An 18,353-nucleotide genomic window follows, 5' to 3' on the forward strand; every position below is an offset into this window, starting at 1 on the left:
TCCTTACTTTCGCTTTGCTTTTTTGTTTCCAGAGACAGAACACGTGCTCCCTGTACTCAGCTCCCGCTTGCCAGCTGCCGGCTCTAAGGAGCCAGCCCCGAACAACCCAAGCTGCTGCTGACCCCACTCACCCCTCCCGAGGGGCAGGCACCTCTGCCTGCTCTTCAAAGGTATGGTACTAGCGTGGCTCTACCTTCATCGGCAGTTTAAAACCACGTGCCAGTGGTAGCAACGGAGGTGTGTAAGCCCATCCTGCTGTGGAAGGGCAGAAGGGTGCAGCAAATAGCGGGGAGTTTGTGAAACACCGAAGCAGGATTCACCGGCACCCGGGAGTCAGAGCTCCTAACGCAGCACCCTGACTTCAAAGCACTGCTCCCCGCCACAGGCAGAGCCATCAGGCTGGCTGACTCGTGCAGCAAGGGTAAGAACGGCACGCATATGGTTACACGTTATGTAAACCCCCCCAAAATCAGACAGGCTTCAGCTCGTCACTAATACGAGCGTCAGCAAATCGAGAACGGGTGTAAATTCAGAGCATGCCTTGATTGAGGGTTTTGTTTTTCTGTATGCGCCAATGAATTAACAGGAAACTGCAAATAATCCCCTGCATTAACACACTGATAAACATGTCACTCCTGACTAAATCAACAGATACTTTGGGAAAAAAAAAAAAAAAAAAGAGAGAAATTCAAACTCCAAACACCTAAGACATATGATACTATAAACCCAGAAAGACTGATTTTCTTTCTGGACATGAATTAATATATCTATCAGACCAAGAGAGGTACCATAGTACTAGAGAACAACAAAATCGTACACAGTTACGTATCAAAAAAATTACCTAACTCTGACCTTAATAGTGTGACCCCAAATTCTGAAGAAAAGGAAGAAAACACTAAAGGTAGGTAGAAAACTGGAACACACAAGAAAACACAATGTGAGCATACAAAAAGTAGATTATACAAGATAAAACTCGATACTTAATTACCTCAAATAAAATAGCAAACTGGTAGACAAGAGGAGAAAATCAATACTGTGGTGCATTTCATGGACTTTGTTAAACGTGAAAGAGAAGGGAAGAGATAAGTATGAAAACTGAAGTTGGAAAAGACTAAAAGTAAGACGGTAACAAGGTGCACTGAAAGGAAACTTTTTTTGGGGAACAATTACTGCATGATCTTTAGAAGATTCAGATTGGGAATGGTCTTAAAATTGTTTTATTGATGATCTTGATGCAGAATGAGGAGAGCACTAGTGAGACTTGGTAACACAAAGCTGGGAGATACCAGATATCCACAGCTACAGCTATTCTAAATAAAGTTCACTGCTACTGTCACCTTCTCTGCCCCAGCTGCTCCATGGCCCAGCTACATGCAGCTTCCACTTTCATTTTACTGGTAGTCCAGCTTCCTCTCTTGGTGCTGCTGATGTCTCCTACAGAACTAAAGACTAGCCAACTCAGACACGTATGTACGCTATTGAGGCAAGGTACTACCTTGCAAGGGAGGAATTTATGCCATTAGTCAAAGCACTTGGTAGGAGTTCATCTGAAATACTGTCTCTGAGAAGGCTGAATTCCTCCTGGAAGAACTGGAGAGAAGGACCTCTAGGAAGATGATCAGGACACTAAAAAGCCGTTTCATAAAAAGGAAAATCCCCCTGGAGTAACGCCCACCGTTGATAAGCAGCAGAGTGGGAAAAGAACCATTTAGGTGATCAGAAGAACATCATTCTGAAAGAGGAGATGAAAACAATTGAAGCAAATGATGTCATGGGCTTTATACACACAGACGGATGACTGGAGACAGTTAAGGACTATGCAAGATGACCTATAAACTTGCTACCAGCTCTATGTTCTTCAAACTAAGAAAATGTGAATGAGTTTCACTTTACCAGCAAAGCTGAGGCCCTGAAGTCATGGCAAATTACGGATGATTCCAACTGGCTATTTGTGTCATTTTACATTTTTTACGGATACTAATAATTTGTGCTGTCTCTAGCACTATCGGAATCTATATGCAGAATAGATCTGCATCTCCGCTGACTTAGTAAAAGCCACTAAAATCCTTATATTCGAGGATTATTAACTTTACCCTCAGGGAAGGCAAGTTTCTGATGAGTCAAAGATGTTATCAAGTAGCTCTACCTCATGAATCTGCTATTTCAAAATACTTTACCAGGTGCCACCTAGTCTCTTCCTCCATCATTAAAGAACGATTAGTTAGGAAGTGGTGGTGGGCTAAATCAGCCACACCTGCCTTCCTCCATTTTTTCTTGGCTCACTTATTTGGAAAACACTTATATTCCTCCCTATTACTTTTAATTAGCTCTAAGTATACTCAACAGAGATACTAAAAATAGGGATTGCACCAGATGTACACCATACCACATGATTTCTAATTTCTGAGAGGAAAGGGCCGTTAATAGCAACACAGCAGACCCTCCTTTTCGCTTTGACAGAGGATTTTGAGGGCGGCTTTCATCAGGCTACCAGGCCTTTACAACTCTTTGCCCTCCACCTTAAAATCAAGCTAAACAATTGTTCTGACAATTTATGCAATTAGCAGTTTTAGATAAATAATCCTTTTTGGAGCAAAAGGAAGGATTCTGTGGAAACAGGGCAGGAAATTTTGACAGCTCATTGTGTTCCCAAGTGAAACAAACAGGGTGAAGGGAAACGGTAAGGGTACAGGTTCTCCTTGGCTGCTTTGGGCTGAAGATGCAAGGCTGGAACATTTGCAGCCGCAAACACGAAGGGCTGCACCCTCTCCAGAGCCAAGTCGCCGCAAGAACTTCCAGCGGGGACATCAAACGGGAGCCACCACGGACTTGAATTTCACTTCGTCCGTGTTAAAACAAACAGTCAACACAACAAACCAAAGAAACCAGAGAAACCTACATTAGGTAACAGGAGCCTGTGAAGCACGTGATGTGACCGCCACACACAACAGCTTACAGTCACGGAAAAATCAGACTGGGGGCAAGAACCACGGCAGTACTGCGGCCGTAGCGCCAGCCTGATTTCAAGATGGGCAGAAGGGTTAAGAAAAAAATGAGGCAGCTCTTAGCTGCCTGACACATCTGGAGGAAAGAGCCATCTGCACCGAGGAAAACAGCTTCTCCAAGACTTGCCTGAAATGACGTGGGATTCAATTTCACTGAGCAAGCACAACAAATTAGGAGAGAAAACAGGGCCATAGCTGTGACAAAACAACAGAGCAGCTTCTTGCAGCAGAAGTTAGGACCAGCCACTAAATTACTGATTTTATTTAGTACACAGCTCCGTGTGGTAAGTCAGGAATACCACAGCAAATTCACAAGAGGCTACAAGTATTTATTCTAGTTAAGCTTTTCTACAATTTCCATCCAAAGAGTTCTTAAGCTGACTGCTTTAGGACACATACTGAAGTGGCTGAGTGCTTTCCATGGAAAACCGAGTGGCAGTAATAAGGCCTCTCATGGAGTCCATGGAGCCCCTGGCTCCTTCACTATTTCAGTTATGAAAAGGCTTGGGCTTTCTGAGATGAAGGAAGAGGAGTTGTTGATGTTTTAAGCATCATTCTGGGTTTGGTGGAAAGCTTTCTAAAAGAGGGAAGTGTTGCTGTGTAAAAAGTAGCACACTCAGATGAAAAGTCAGGTTAAAAACAAGTAACAGAACTACCGGAACTATTTCTGAAGACATCTAATGCTTGTTCATGGTGCTTTGTACTTGTTTGGATTATTTTCATTTTGTTGTCTTAGTGTCATAAAAATTAGCACTGTAAATTCTTGTCCGCAGAAAGCATTTTACGCAGATTTCCTCATGTGCGTAAGATTTTCAGTGAACAAAAGCATTTCCTCTGCGCAGACACGACGAGACTGACATTAAAGGTTAGAGAGACAGGATGAGCCTCATTTCCAGCAGGCGAAACTGGGGGAGCCACCTCAGTTCATCCATTTGTAAGGACTGAATTTTTAAACATGTAAATATTCCAAAACATGAGGTTTTCTGTGCCACACAATGCATGGTTCCGCTATTTCTGGTAACAGTCCTAATAGTAATAGAGATGAGGTCCTTAGCAGTAATTACATCCAATGCATTCTGCAGTTTCATTTCAAACGCTCTGCAGAGGAAGATAACTGTTGGTACTCCCTTTTTACAAAAAGGGGGGAAAATGATGGTGTAGAAAACATCATTTGATTTTGTAGGTGTTTTTTACACAGAAAATCTTTTCATTTCCCCTGCAGGGGTCCTACCCCATGAATGAGTGATTTTTGGGGTTTTTTTCTACTTGAATTTCAACTCTTCAAAATTCCATCTCCAGACCAGCAACAGCTGCAGATGAAACATTTCACTCATGCTCTGTTTTCTTACAGAACTGTGTTTTGGAGTGAATGGTAATTTCTGCCCTTCTTTACTGACCAAAATCCATAGAGCTGTATCTTAATCCCTTAAACAGTATTACTGCCACTGCTTGTGCCGATCAGTAAAATGCAGGAAACAGAAGCTGGCAATCTGTTCATAAAACCCTCCCCAATGCTGAAAGTGTGCTGATAAGTTCGCTTTCGCACTGATGCATAGCCTATCTGGATAAACAGCCAGAGGAAGACCCTAGGATCCACAGACATGCCTTTAACAGCTGGTCCATTCTGAAGATCTAGTATAAAGGTAAATGAGTATTTTACAGACACTCTTGAAATCCTCCCTTAAACCATGGAAGACCACATCAGTAACTCTGGAGAAAAGATTTTGACCTGAAATATCTTGAGGCAAAGCCATTACAACATGCAGACTTTGGAAAAAGTGCTCGCAGAGAACTGAAATCCAAGAGGATGAGAAAACTGCCACAGAGAACCAGGTAACAACAATCATCAGAAATTCAGACACTGAGGCAGGACCCGTATTATCCTCTTCACAGACCTGTTTGCTCTTGCACGAGCAAATGCAGAGCCTGCAAAACTAAGTAGCTACCTCCAACTGAAAAAATGGTCAGAGCTGATTAGGCTAGACAATCCTTCCTGTGTTAAAGAAGGTAGCTTTCCAAAACGTCAACACATTACATTGTACTGGAAATGCTTTCAATTGTTTCCGAGTTTGATAACGGGCTATGAATTATTGCCTTAAGGTCAGACGTATTTCACGTACTTGTAGGTGTAAGTCAGTGGAGAGGAGTAGGTGCCTCTACCCAGTGACTAACACTTAAAGAGACTGAGTTGCCTCTCAGGGTTGCATGTGTTGGACTTCGACTGCAGGCTAAGTCTAAGACACCTCTGTTCCTAAATTAGGTGCCACAGATATGAGCGCAGCTTACCCTGGGAAGAATCTGAGACCTTCCCTGTGAGGATCGTATTCAGACAGCCAAGACCACACCAAACCTCTTATCTGTAAGCATGATTTTCACTGTGATGATCTCTGTGACTGTTACTATTTATTTTGTAATAAATTCAATAGATGCATACACCTGCAGCTCACACCAATGTGGGCACAACCCTCAAAACACATGCAGCGTACGCTCGTACCGTGTAGTATTACCCCACAACTCAGTTAAATAGAAATCAGCACTTGTTATGCAATGGTTATTGGACTACTGTTCTCTATAAAACGAAATAACTAGCTCCTTGATACTACTGTGTGATACTTACTTAACTATCAGTATTTTCTAGACAAAAATACAGAAGTCTATAAAAAAGTTTACATAAAGCGCTAAACCACAGGACACAAAGGCAGAAAGGGAGTATAAGAACATGGACAAATTCCATGGACTGACTCATGTACAAACTTTCATTTTGGAGACATGAGAAATTAGACACAGGAGTTTGCCGGCACGAATTTTGCAAAGTTCAGCCAATGGCTTTCATATGCGGAAGAAAAGATAGACCAATGTTGGTATCCAGCAGAAAAGAATAGAGAGTTACTGAACTAAAAGCAGGAGACATGTCTTGGAAAAAGAATGCAACGAGAAAGCACAGAGGCTTGTATCAATACAGTGTTTTAAGTGCAAAAGACAGAATTAATGTCACCACCTCCATACCTGAAAGGATCAGCTTAGACATCTTGACATTGGTAAATATTTTGCTTTAACTATATTGTAATGAGCTAGCATCTACTATCTAAGGGGCTGAACCCACTAGTAAAATGGTGAAAATGAAAACCTGGGAAAACAGGCACCTAGAAAGAGACGTGATTCTGCCTGTTTTTTTTTTTTTTTTGCACGATCCATTTACAATTCCCATTCTTGCCTGCAGCTTGCGGTACTCACAAGTCCCAGCATATGACTGACGGCATCTTGAGAGTCTCACCGCTGCTGTGGTCCTGAACGGCAGCACTTTGGGTGACCTGAGGCTTATCATACCACTGCTGCTCCGCAGGGTTCAGGGTGGGAACAGAGGTCCAAGGATCGGGGGACCTTTGTTGGATCAGGACACCAGACTTGGAGTGGACAGGATCCTCTTAGTAAATTGGATGTTACCATTATTAGTGTTAAGAACTACCTGTTTGTATTTTGAAGTTTTTATATTGCATTACTGTTGGGGCTTTTAGTCTCTTCTGTCTCCAAATATTGATCACTGACTTTCCAGGGAAGGGGAATATTAATACAGATAGGGCACTGAACTATCCTGATAATTCTTGTCTTCTTAAATTGTTAGATAGCTTGTAAATTACTTGGCATTAGAGGATGGGAGCTATGTTAGCAGAATCAGGTTCTTGCATTTCTACTCTTGCTATTGCTCTAGAGCCCTGCTGGGAAGTGGCAAAACTTACTGGTTTTCTCACATACAGAATGGAATCTAAAATAACACCTTAAAAACTAAAGCATACATCCTGAACTGTTAAGAGCTGTAATAAAAGTAATAACAACAGCTACAGCATGATCTTAGCAACAGGTAGTAGGTTGCATTACCATGGCGACTTTGAAGATAATATCTTACTGTCATGCTACTCCCATGCCCTTCCCAAATAAATTACAGCACAAATAAAAACACATTATTAGTCCTTTAAATTGTACTTTTTGGATTCTAGTCTTCTGCCAGACTCCCAACTACTAAAATAAACAAGTATTTAATAACAAACTTCTAAGACTTGTATGCTTCCAACTCCATATACACAAATTTGCCAAAATAGGTTAAGCAATTTAATATAATGACTTTCATTTTGTGTAAAAGAAGCAGCACAAATAATCTGTTTTGCCTAAGACTAATGCCAAAAAGAGGTATACAGTTCAGATCTCTATGTGTAGTGCATTAAGTCAAGCTACTTCTATTGCCAGTGTCCAAAAGATACGAATTTCTTCACTTGTAGTTACACTCAGACCCTAAGTTATTCAAACTACATATTATATTTTCTTAACTGTAATAATGTTCTAGACATAGCTGCTCTTTCAGAGACCCCTTTGCATTTGCCTATGTATTGCAACTTCAGACTGAATTCTCTCAAACACCTACATCTGATCCTATTACATGGACTTCTGATTTGAGCATTATCAATGCTTCCACTGTGAGAACACAACCAGACTCCTTGAATGCGCCAGTGAGGGTTTTACAGTTGAAGAATAGATTCCTTTTCTACAGAAAGTTGAGGTAACTGTCAAGCATTTATTCAAGCAAGTTTGCTTTACTGTTCTGCATTCTCATTTCTCACCCACCTAGAATATTTGTTGTGATCTTTCAAATTAACATTTATTTTTTATTCTACAATTTCTTCAAGAACACTGTTTGTGCGTATATGCATTTTATGAGTCGCATCGATGAGTTACCTGAGCCACAAGGTATTCTCATTTTCTGTTCAGGCACTATTATGCAGACAAGCAGCAACTGCTTGATACTACAAGCCATGTGTACCTAACATAGCCAATGATTAAAATTTGATACATTATATATAATTAATGTAAAATAATAATTGATATAACTACATAAATATTAATAGAGAAATGCTGGTAATTCCAAAGTGGAATAGAACAAATGGAACTTGTTTTTGGGAAATGTTCAATAATTTGAGATTAACATTTTTTATTTCTGAAAGAGAAAGAGAGGGCACTCTTTGAATTAAAACGCAGGATGGCAATCATAAACTCTGAGCTCATTTCCTGGTTTCTTATGGAACAAATCACTTGCTTTTCACGCCTCAGTTTTCCACTTCTGTGGTTTGTTTGTGTTGTGTAGACAGCGAGTTCTCTAATGCAGGGCCTCAGTGGTTCAACAGCATTTTCCACCTGCAGTCCTGGTCATGGTTTCTGCATGGCCACAATGCAAACACTCCTTATCTCAGGTTTTCGTGCTAGCAACGCTTAAGTTAGACAGCCTTCAAAGACAATGAATGCAGAGAGTTTTACTCATGCCATCAAACCAAAATTTGCCTTCAGTTCTTAATGGGACACTTAGGAAAATTCCCGCCTATTTCCACAGCTTTGCCCATGAGATATCTACACCCTCCCATTCCAATGAAACTACAAAAGATACATATTCAAAACTGTAAGTAGTAATACAGCAATTGCCATGATAGCAACACATCGCGTACATCTGAAACGTTTAACATCAGCCAAAACCTAAAGTCTGTCAATAGTTTTTACAGAATGGCAGTTTTGGCCGTGGAGGAGCCGAGTAGGAAAAGTACAAGGCCTTTGGGATTTGCTCCCTTCTTATTTTGTGCTGGAATTACATGGCTGCCATTCACCTCACACAAGAGGAGATTCGGTCTCTGCTGATTCAGCCTGCCTCCCCATGTCTATCACTTCTGTCTAAAGATCGTACGGTGCTTCCACAACCCTTTGCGGTACTTAGTACAGAGACAACTTCAGAGGTAAGTGAGACACAATAAAGTAAATGAGTCTAATCTTGTGCATTAACCACAGGATGATCCTTCCTCATCAGTCTCTGTATGTTCTTCACCTCCTCTTTTCCAACTCCCCTCTGCACTGTACATATATAAAAAAATATATATATATGTATATGCCTAACTTGGGTGCGACCCTTCTTCTTCCTCCCCTTGACTCCTTGGTAGTTCAGCCTCCCCTCTACTCACTGCCTTCTCCTGAGGCTGGAGTACTGTGTGGCTTTGTGCGAGCAAGCCCAGTAGTGTTGGCCACTTACTCCTTCCAATGGGGCTGCCCCAGGAGACTTCACGGCTGGGAGAGAGCAAGGAAAGGGGGAAGGAGGAGAAGGAAGTGCCGAGCGTTGGCTCAGCAGCACAAGAAGGTGTCTGTCGTATCTTGCAGGAGAAAACTCTCCTCACCACCTGAAGCTTTGGTCTGATTGAGAGCTTTATCTACACACAAGACTGCAGGAACAAATGTTTGAGATTAATGATTTGACTTTTGTTTGTATGTCATATACTGCAATAAATTCTTTTCTGTATTTAAAGGCAGTATCTATGGCAAATAGCTGTCAACCTTCTTTCTTATTGGTTTTAAATTTGGTTTAGTTTCTCTGTGGAATATACAAATGCCTCCATAACTCAGTGAATTATTGAACAGTAAAGGTATGAGAACTTTGTCCAAAATAAGCACAGGTAAGCTTAGTATTATTTGCCTATTCAAGATGAGTATTTCCTGAGCCAGCCCGCATTTTATCATGCAATATTTCTTAATCAGAAAATATGATTTTTATTAAAAAAACATTTCTTACAAGAATGTTTTTCTGTTTAGAAAAAATAAAAATAGCATATGTAGATAATGTAACTATTTGGAGTGGAACCTTTTTCATTCTGATGCTAGATACAGGAATAAAGCTGCATAAAGTGGAAGCTAAGCTTGACTATTCTACTTCTTGGAAAATGCTTTTCTCTTCCTGTTTTTTACACTGTATTTTTCCAACAATTGATCGGATCTTAAAAAAATCCAAAACACCCCAAAACACCAAATCCAGAACCCCAACCCAGCTAGAATTTAGCAAATATGCTACCTCTTGAACTTAAACAGATCACTGATCTGGACCATCTTTGCTATGTACTACGCTTTTAAAATTTAAAACTTCAGAAAAGGGTGGCACAAGAGAAAATTCTGGATCAATCTCAGGTTACTCAAACATTAGCCTACCCTCTGTGCCCTCTTCACTGTTATGGTTCAGTTGCATTAAATATTTACTGTCTAAAGTACAATTAAATAGCAGTTTACCTTCTTTGTTCATGGCACATTCTTAAGAGAGGTAAGCATGAGCTGTCTCAAAGAAAAATAATCAGCTGCATATTTCTGTAATTACAAAACAGTTGATAAACACATCTAATTATCTGCTTGCCATTGGCAAAGACCGGTATTTCCCCAGAACCTGGTTTTGTGTTTCCTCTCCGCCGCGACGGCTGAGCCCTGCCCGGGACGCCAAGCAGCCGCAGGAGCAGCTGGCACTGGGGATTCCTCCCAGCAGGCGTGCGGCAACCGCGGCTTCGCTCAGCCCGTCAGAGACGCAAGCTGCTGCCCGGCAGCCTCCGCCCGACTTGTTCTGGTGAATATGGGGTTCTGTTCCAGCTCCTTATTCCAGGAACTGCAAACCCTTGCTATCTGAAAGGACGAACAACTAGCGAGATAGGCAGAGAGGATTAAACAGCTTGCTGTAACCAGAGCCCCCTTCTACGATCCTTTACATCACCACCTTCTTCCCTCATCCCATGACTACGTACACCTGGCCTTGATTTCACTTTGATACTGAAGTCAGGAATGGCAATGTCACGTAAGGGACTTGCACCAAACACCACCCTTTGGGAGGCAAGGCTGGGCAGAAGTGGATCACACATGGCCCCTTGCTGCGGAGGATGGACAGAGCAGAGGAGGGAAAGTGTTTTTCTCCCTCCTCCTACTCTGTACGTCCTTCTACAAGAAGTGGGGAAAAAACATGGTTTTCAGACAGTGAGCTACCCGCTGCTCAACCTTTACATCAATACATGTTTGTTTAATAATCTTCCAAAACCACCATGAATGGACAGAAACATGAAGCAACATTGTAAAAATTGTACTACAAATTAATCTGCTAACTGGCCTAAGGCAGAAGTCCACATTCAAGAACCACTATGCCGGAGCTACACCTAGAAGCCAGGTCTGCAGTTCGGGCCCGTTGCTGGCGTAAACGTTGCCAAAGCTTTCTCTCTTGTGTCAGTGCCCCGAACGCTACCGGGAGCCCTGCACAAGCACCCCACGCCCACGGGAGCCAGCGAGGCAGCTTCCCGGGGAGGCTGGTGGTCCGGAGTGTGCCGGCATCGTGCCCCTCCCAGAGGCCAAGACACCCCATAAGAACTTTCTTCCATGTCTTCCAACTACTTCATCATTTAAGAAGCGTCACTAGTAAACATGTTTAGTTGTGCTATCTACATTCTAGATGAAGTTAACTAAAAGCCCTGTGCATTTTGTCCCTGTTGTTTGTTAATGTTGAAAACCAACAAAACCAAACCAACACCAAAAATATGACCATTTCAAACAATTTTACATGAGAAATGCCAACTCACTGGCAGTGTATGCTGCAACATTGCTTTTCTCCACAGCTAGCGCTTGAAAACAGAAGCTGAGGCTTTTGTCTCCTGTGTTCTAACATGTTCTTAGGGGATTCAAATAATTGCTGAAGTCTTTCAGAAAGAGGAGGAAAACAGCAATCCAGAACTTCTAATACAGCAAACAAACAGACTTTTTTGGGTGGAGGCAAAAAATACTGGAGATGTTTTTATAAACCCCAAAGGAATAATAAACTGTACAAACAATAATTTAATTTTGTTTTGTCTTAAAATTTACCTTTAAATTACAGTTTAGCAAGCCAAGAGTTCTGTCTTAGATATTCATTGAACAGATCCTTTTCTGCACAATCCAGCTCCTCAGTCTCCTCCTCACATAGTATTTTAAAGGAGAAAGAGCAAGACAGTGCTTCAATATTTGCTCTTTGCTCTTCACAAACCTCTGTAAATTCTAACAGAGAATAACTCTGGCAAAGACTTTTTTTGGCATGTGCATGTGAAGGCATATAAAAACTATTTCTCGATTCATCATACTCTTGTGCAATTCATATTAAGCAGAGATTTTGTTAATTTGTTTTCCTTTTTGTTTGTTTGTTTGTTTGTTCTGGGAATTGCAGGACATAACACAGAAAAAGCAGTAAGATTATTGTCTTTTTCCTCAAAATAGATCAGCTTGAATAAACATTGAGTGTATCTTAAAGTTACATCCAGAAAAAAGTTGTGGTTTTCCTAGACCCTACCTTAACAGTATGTATATTCACTAGCTAATGATTATCAAAGAAAAATCAAGAACTAAATGAAAACCAACCTTAACTGGTAAGACTACTTACAAATGATATGTAATGCAAAGGTCCTGCAAATTAGATATTGAATTTATTACAGAAAAGCAATTCAGAAACTTTTTGCTAGAAAACTCACAAGAACTTTCTCTCCTCAAATATTTGTCTATTTGGCTCACCAAGCCTTTGAAACACCTTAATACTTGAAAATTTAAAAAAAGCCAAATTTTAAGTTGGTTCTACACTGAAGAGAAAGTCCATGAAGATTTGTAAGAATCAGCTCATCATTATCACACTACTGAAGAATGTCATAAAATTCTGTCTATAGTTGTACAAGTGACTAACGTTTTGGACAAGGCTCTAATACCAGATGTATATTACTGGGAAAAACACTGTGCTCGGTTAGTTCCCACACAAATGCAGCAAGGTAATGCACACTGTATTCATCGATATTCAAACACAGATCCTAAATCAACTACATGGAGAAAAACATTGATTAAAATTCCACCAGCAGACAGAAGTGTGCCCAACGAAGGACGTATATTCCAGTTCACCTTAAAGTAACCCTTCTGTTTTATTCCTCCCCAAAACCTAATTGCTGAGTAATTGTCTCTCCAGAATGCAACAGGATCCACTGCAGCATGAAGGGATCATCAGAGAGAAAAATAAGTAACTTCTTCCAGCACCATCTTGTTTGTGTGGCAAGTATACTGCAGCTGTGAGCTCATACTTCAGGTTTGCTATTTCAGTATGAGATGTTCCTATTCTCTCTGTTTTTATGAAATAAAGCTCAGCAAATGCTTCCTTCCTAAACCTAGGAAGAACAGTTTTTCCCAGATCTCAGGTATCAAGTACTGGTGCATTCAGTCCTTGCGTTGGCTCCTGCAGTTGCTCTGAGACCTACTGGCCCATCTCCAGGTGTCTCAGCAGCCTTGGATGCAGATGGCTGCTGGGCTGAGAGATCTCATGGGCACTAGGGCTGGTGGAAGTGGCTACAAGTGGTTATTCCCCACAAGGGAGTTGAACAGTCTATCCTGCTTCTACACCCAAAAAGACAAATCTCACTTTTCCTGAACTGACTTTTCATTTGTATATAAAAGAGGAAAATAATTTCAACTCCATGGAAACAGGGATGGGGTTCCACTCACCTTCCCATTGCTTGATCTTCTCTCTGAGCTCATTTTCCTATCCCAGTAACAAACACCATCCCTGGGGCTCCTGGAAAAGCAGACGCGTTGGTCTGGGGTAGTGTTGGGAGTAACAAGAAAGGGACGAGGTTGCCCTGAGCCCTCCATGGAAGGGGCAGCCCAGCCAGTGCTCCCCCAGTCCCCTGGCGCAGGGACAGCAGTCGCTGTTCCCAAAACTTTGTTTCAGATGTGTTCGGATGCTGCCGGCTCTGCAGATACTGCAGCATCGGTGAAAGAGACTGGGGTCAGTGAAAGAACAAAAGCTGCTGGAGGTGTGTGTGGAAACAACTTCAGACAGACAGGGTCCTGTCATAATTATAAAGACACACTATTCTGTTTGCATATTATTGAGGAGTCCTGACATTTCAGAGCAGAAACCGAGCTGGAAATTACAACTTGAAAAAATCCCATCTATTCAAGACCTTGGTTCAGCGAGAACTCCATCCCCTGAAAACAAGCAGTAACACCTTGCACTTCTAAGCAGAGACCAATACTCTTCAAAAAATAGATCCAAAATTCACTTATCTTTTTTTCCCCCCCCAGTCAGGTAAAAATCTGGAGTGGAACAGACAGAAATTGCAAGAAATTGGTTAATATTTGCTTTCTGAAACAGATTGTATGTAACTGTTAGTAAGAAGTAAGCCTTGTGTCCAATCTCAACATACTAACACATACAAATTAAAAATATGATATTATACACTAATATCTATTGCAATTGGGAAGATTCTGGCTACAGATTGTTTGTCCTTCAGATAGGGATCCTACCCCCGCTCCTTTTTATTGGTCTAATCTGACTTTTCTAATTTCTGTGAGAAACTGGACTATGCTTTAGCAAATCGCAGGTTTTGGTAGGGTAGGAAATTATTGCTTTGAGCAATACCTTGTCTAGCAGTTGTAAAAGGCAGGATATTGGATTTTCTTTTTCTATAAAATGAGCTTCTCAGAGAAAAGCATAGGTTAGCTAAACCGGAATAGTAAACAGAGGCTGTTATCTGAGTTTCTTCCACAACTACAAGGTACTGGAAAAAGAAGCACCTTTGGCAACAACTTCTGTAGTACTACTTACTATCATCAGAAAATGTGCATGATCATAGAGAGAACTAGTAGCCATAGAGTACAAATATTTTCTCTATACAACAGTTAGGAAAAGGTTGAGGGAGTGCAGGGAGATGAAAAGCAACTATTCTACATCTTTCCCCCCTGTTTACTTCAAACTTCTTTCCTTGTTTTTTTTTTTTACCCGAGATTTTACATTCTAAGTCTTACCATATTTTCTGTTGTAATCAAATAGATTTTAGCTTTCTTGAAATCCTATGCCATCTAATCAATTGCAGAGCACGTAGTGTTATGAGAACTTTTCTATAAATATTAACATTACATGCAGTAAAAATAAACATATTGAAAAATCCTTCCTACCCCATAGGGTACCTTCAAATATCTTGAGAAGATTTCATATCCTGCTCCTTGCAGGGCAATATATTCCCTGGCCAAAATAGGCTTACATGTTTGCTAGATTCTGAGAAGAAACTTTTTAACAATCTTAATTCTCTAATCTTAAACAAAAATAATAAATGGGACAGGTGGTAGAAATATATTAATTTTACTGAGAGACAGTCTGTACATCCAAGAAAGCTTCATCTCTACCCATTCTTGAAAGGCTTCTATTATTTTACACAGTATAATGAACTTTCAAAAAGACCTTGTCTTTTTCCACCACATTAGTAGGAATTCTCACCCTACTTAATGAATTTGAGGGGTTTTTCCCCTCACAGAGTAATTTTTTCAAAATAGTAGACACAACATTTCAGATTTACCATAATTAACTTTATAACCAAAGACTGCCAACCATATGTGTTTGCTATTCTATTCTTTTAAGAGGAAAAGTGGGTTTGCATAAATAGCCCTACATCATCTGCCTGGCAAGCTATCTGCTCCATCTGTGAGCGGCCCTTTAGTTTGGAAGTTCCTGCCTAAGTGCTGCAGACAGATGTTCTCCTGCTGTAGCTGTAGACACCATGGAGGCTCCTGTCATTTTAATTAAACAGCTTAAAGACATTCCTTTCCCTAATTCAAAAGCCTAAAGCCCCTTACAGACAGCAGAAAGGCAAGGTCTCATCTTACCTCCAAAGCCATGCTCTCTATCTAAATACAGGGTTTCTAAATATCCCTTTGAGCTGCTCGGTGGCATTTTCTTTGTCAGGAGACCACCAGATAACTTACCTGTTATTATTCTGCATTGTATAGCTCCTAGCAGAGCTTTTCTATTACTATCTGAAATTGTCTCCCTACCATGAATCCATACGCTCTGGATATACTTACCTAACACTCTACTAGTCTGTCAATATGGGGGGAGCGAGCACTAGTCAATTCGCATGAACGAAATACGTACAGCTGACTAGCAGTCTCTTCTTCAATGGTACTATGAATACCTTTGCTTTCTTCCAGGAGGAAGGAGTTTCTCCTCTTTAAGAGCATTGATGAAACAAGCCTTGTAATGAGTTTGCTAACTTTTCTGTATGCTACTTTGTGTAGCTATCAGTCATCTAGACTGATCAAGGGCTAGACTTGTCATCTGCCTACTGCCTTTCCTCCCCAACACAGACTGCTCAGGAAAGATTTCCCCCAATATTTGTGGGAGAGGGGACTGCACATATCAGTAGTCCTCATGTTCTCAGGTATCTCCTTCAGACCACTCTACAAAAGCATGTCTTATAATGGCGCAATTAACACATCTGTCTGTCTTTGCTTCATATAAAAAAGAGCTTTTCATCCTTTTAACAGTTAGTGAAATAATTTTTATTGGTTGATCTTTTCCACCATAATTTACTAAGCATCCACCCTTTGATTGTCTTGAGGACATAAATCCACTCCTCTCATAAACATAAACCTGGCCAATGCTTTTATAAACGTGTTGAATGTCACCAACTGTAGTAGGAAGTTCATTGATGAAAACTGCCTTTATTTCTTTGACACAAGAGGGAATCATCACCCAGGTTACTTTTCCAGTCTCTTTAATAAGGCCTCATCTTTTTTTACCTCTCCTTTACGTTTTTGCCTTAAAATGTACTATAGCAAGGAAGGCCCAGTCAACTTCCACCTTTGTTAACCACTCAGTTGTCCATCCCACCCACCTGGTCCTTTCCTCATTTCTTTTTTTTTCCCCTTCTTTTCCCAACATGTGGAAATTCAGCCTAGCTTGGTGACAAAGATGTTTAACTTCTCCTCACCCAAGCAGTGGTCTCCTTTTCAGATGGTTTTGGGCAACTAATCTGAGAGACCAGCATCATACTATACTTGCCAGAGACTACTTTTCCCTAAAGTAGCCTGGGACAATGCCTGAAACACTCATGTCCTCCCACACAAGTCGGAAGACTCTAGCTCTGTCTTCAATTTTCTTGAATTCAAGAAGAGGTTGCCCACCAAGGCTGTGCAGTCTCCATCCTTGGAGGTTCCTAAGACCTGGTTGGCTAAAGCCCTGTCATTGCTGAGCCGGCCTGGACCAGCAGGTTGGACTGGAGACCTGCAGAAGTCCCTTCCACCTGTGTCATTCTGGGGATTGTAACTCGATGTCATGACTCTGGGCCTGTTTGAGAGTAGAGGATAGCAGAGTTGCAGGCAGCTCTGTGCAATTCTTTACTGCTGCAGCTGTTTCTGCTTCTGGAAAGGAAAAAATGTCTTGCTTTTAACATTTAACGGGATCTTTCTGCTCCACTTTGGGAGATTTTTAAGTTACTATTTTCTTTCACGGATCTCTGAGAGTTCTGCTCCCAACATTTATTCACATTCTCCAGGTCACTGGCCTCACTAATCATTCTTTCTACATCACATTTAATCCCACCAAATCTCATTTCCGCTGAAGATTTTGAGAGAGTTCATTTCTGAGATTAACGTATTGAGACCATTTCTGGTAGCCATGTCAATTTATTTTTCATCTTTGCCTGGGCGGGAAGCAGAAAAACATCCTGAACCCTACAAACCTCGCCTGCTGTAAGGTCATGTACTTCCCCCTGAATGCCTTTCGGGGAAGCTGCTTTTCAAACTGTCTCCTCCTGCGGTCATCATTCCGCAGGCAGGTCAGCCCAGGCAGGCGCAGCGCTGAGCACCTTCTGACCCCGCGGAGGTCTGTGCCCAGGCACCCATTTGCAACCCGTCGTAACTTTTCTCTGCGTCAAAAAAATTCAACAACCCTCTTCTCCTCCCCCAGCGTTTTTTGTTTTTTTTTTTGTTCGTTGATGCCTCCTTGTACGTTCCGGGTTCGGACAGTACCGAAAAATGACACTTAATATTGATCCAGCTGCATCAGGAAGGGGATAGGCCAGAGAGCCTGCAAGAAATCTTGCGTAAGTGTGAACCTCCGTTCAGAGCTGTTGAACGGTTAGGCTGCCAAATTCCTGACGAGAATATGGTTGCTATTAAAACCCTATCTTCTCATGTATAAGACCTTACTTGAAGTTCTGTCATTGCTAGTTTTAGGGACACATTTCACACCACAATTTAGCCTCATGTTCTCTGAGCCCATGAATGGGGTTTTTTGGCCCTGAGAGGTGTCCGGCCTTCAACAACGGGCAGGTGGGTGGGTGGGGGTGTCCCAAGTCTCAGTCCCTGTCACTCTGCAATTGTGCAGATTTTATTTGTGTTTTGATTTTGTAGTAGCTTTACAGCCTCTTGCATGTACTCGTTAAGCTGTTGAGGCACATGCAAAATCTTGCTATGTAGGATGCATATATCTTGTTTCCCAGATATTTCTCACCTAGAGGTGTCTAAAGAGCAACCAGTCACCAGTGGGAAAAAATTTTGAGCAAGTTTCCTCTAACCAACACGATGACTGAAATTCACTACGTATGTTTGCAGAAATAATTCAAAACTTGTGACAAAAGTTCCCTCCCCTACTCTCTCATCTCAGTTGCATGACACTGTATTAATACTTTGAAACTGGAGCTATTGAGCTAGGCAGATTTACACCAGTAATTTATAAGACTT

This window comes from Phaethon lepturus, unplaced genomic scaffold (genome assembly GCF_000687285.1).
Source record: "Phaethon lepturus isolate BGI_N335 unplaced genomic scaffold, ASM68728v1 scaffold3274, whole genome shotgun sequence".
In the NCBI taxonomy this organism is placed as follows: domain Eukaryota; kingdom Metazoa; phylum Chordata; class Aves; order Phaethontiformes; family Phaethontidae; genus Phaethon; species Phaethon lepturus.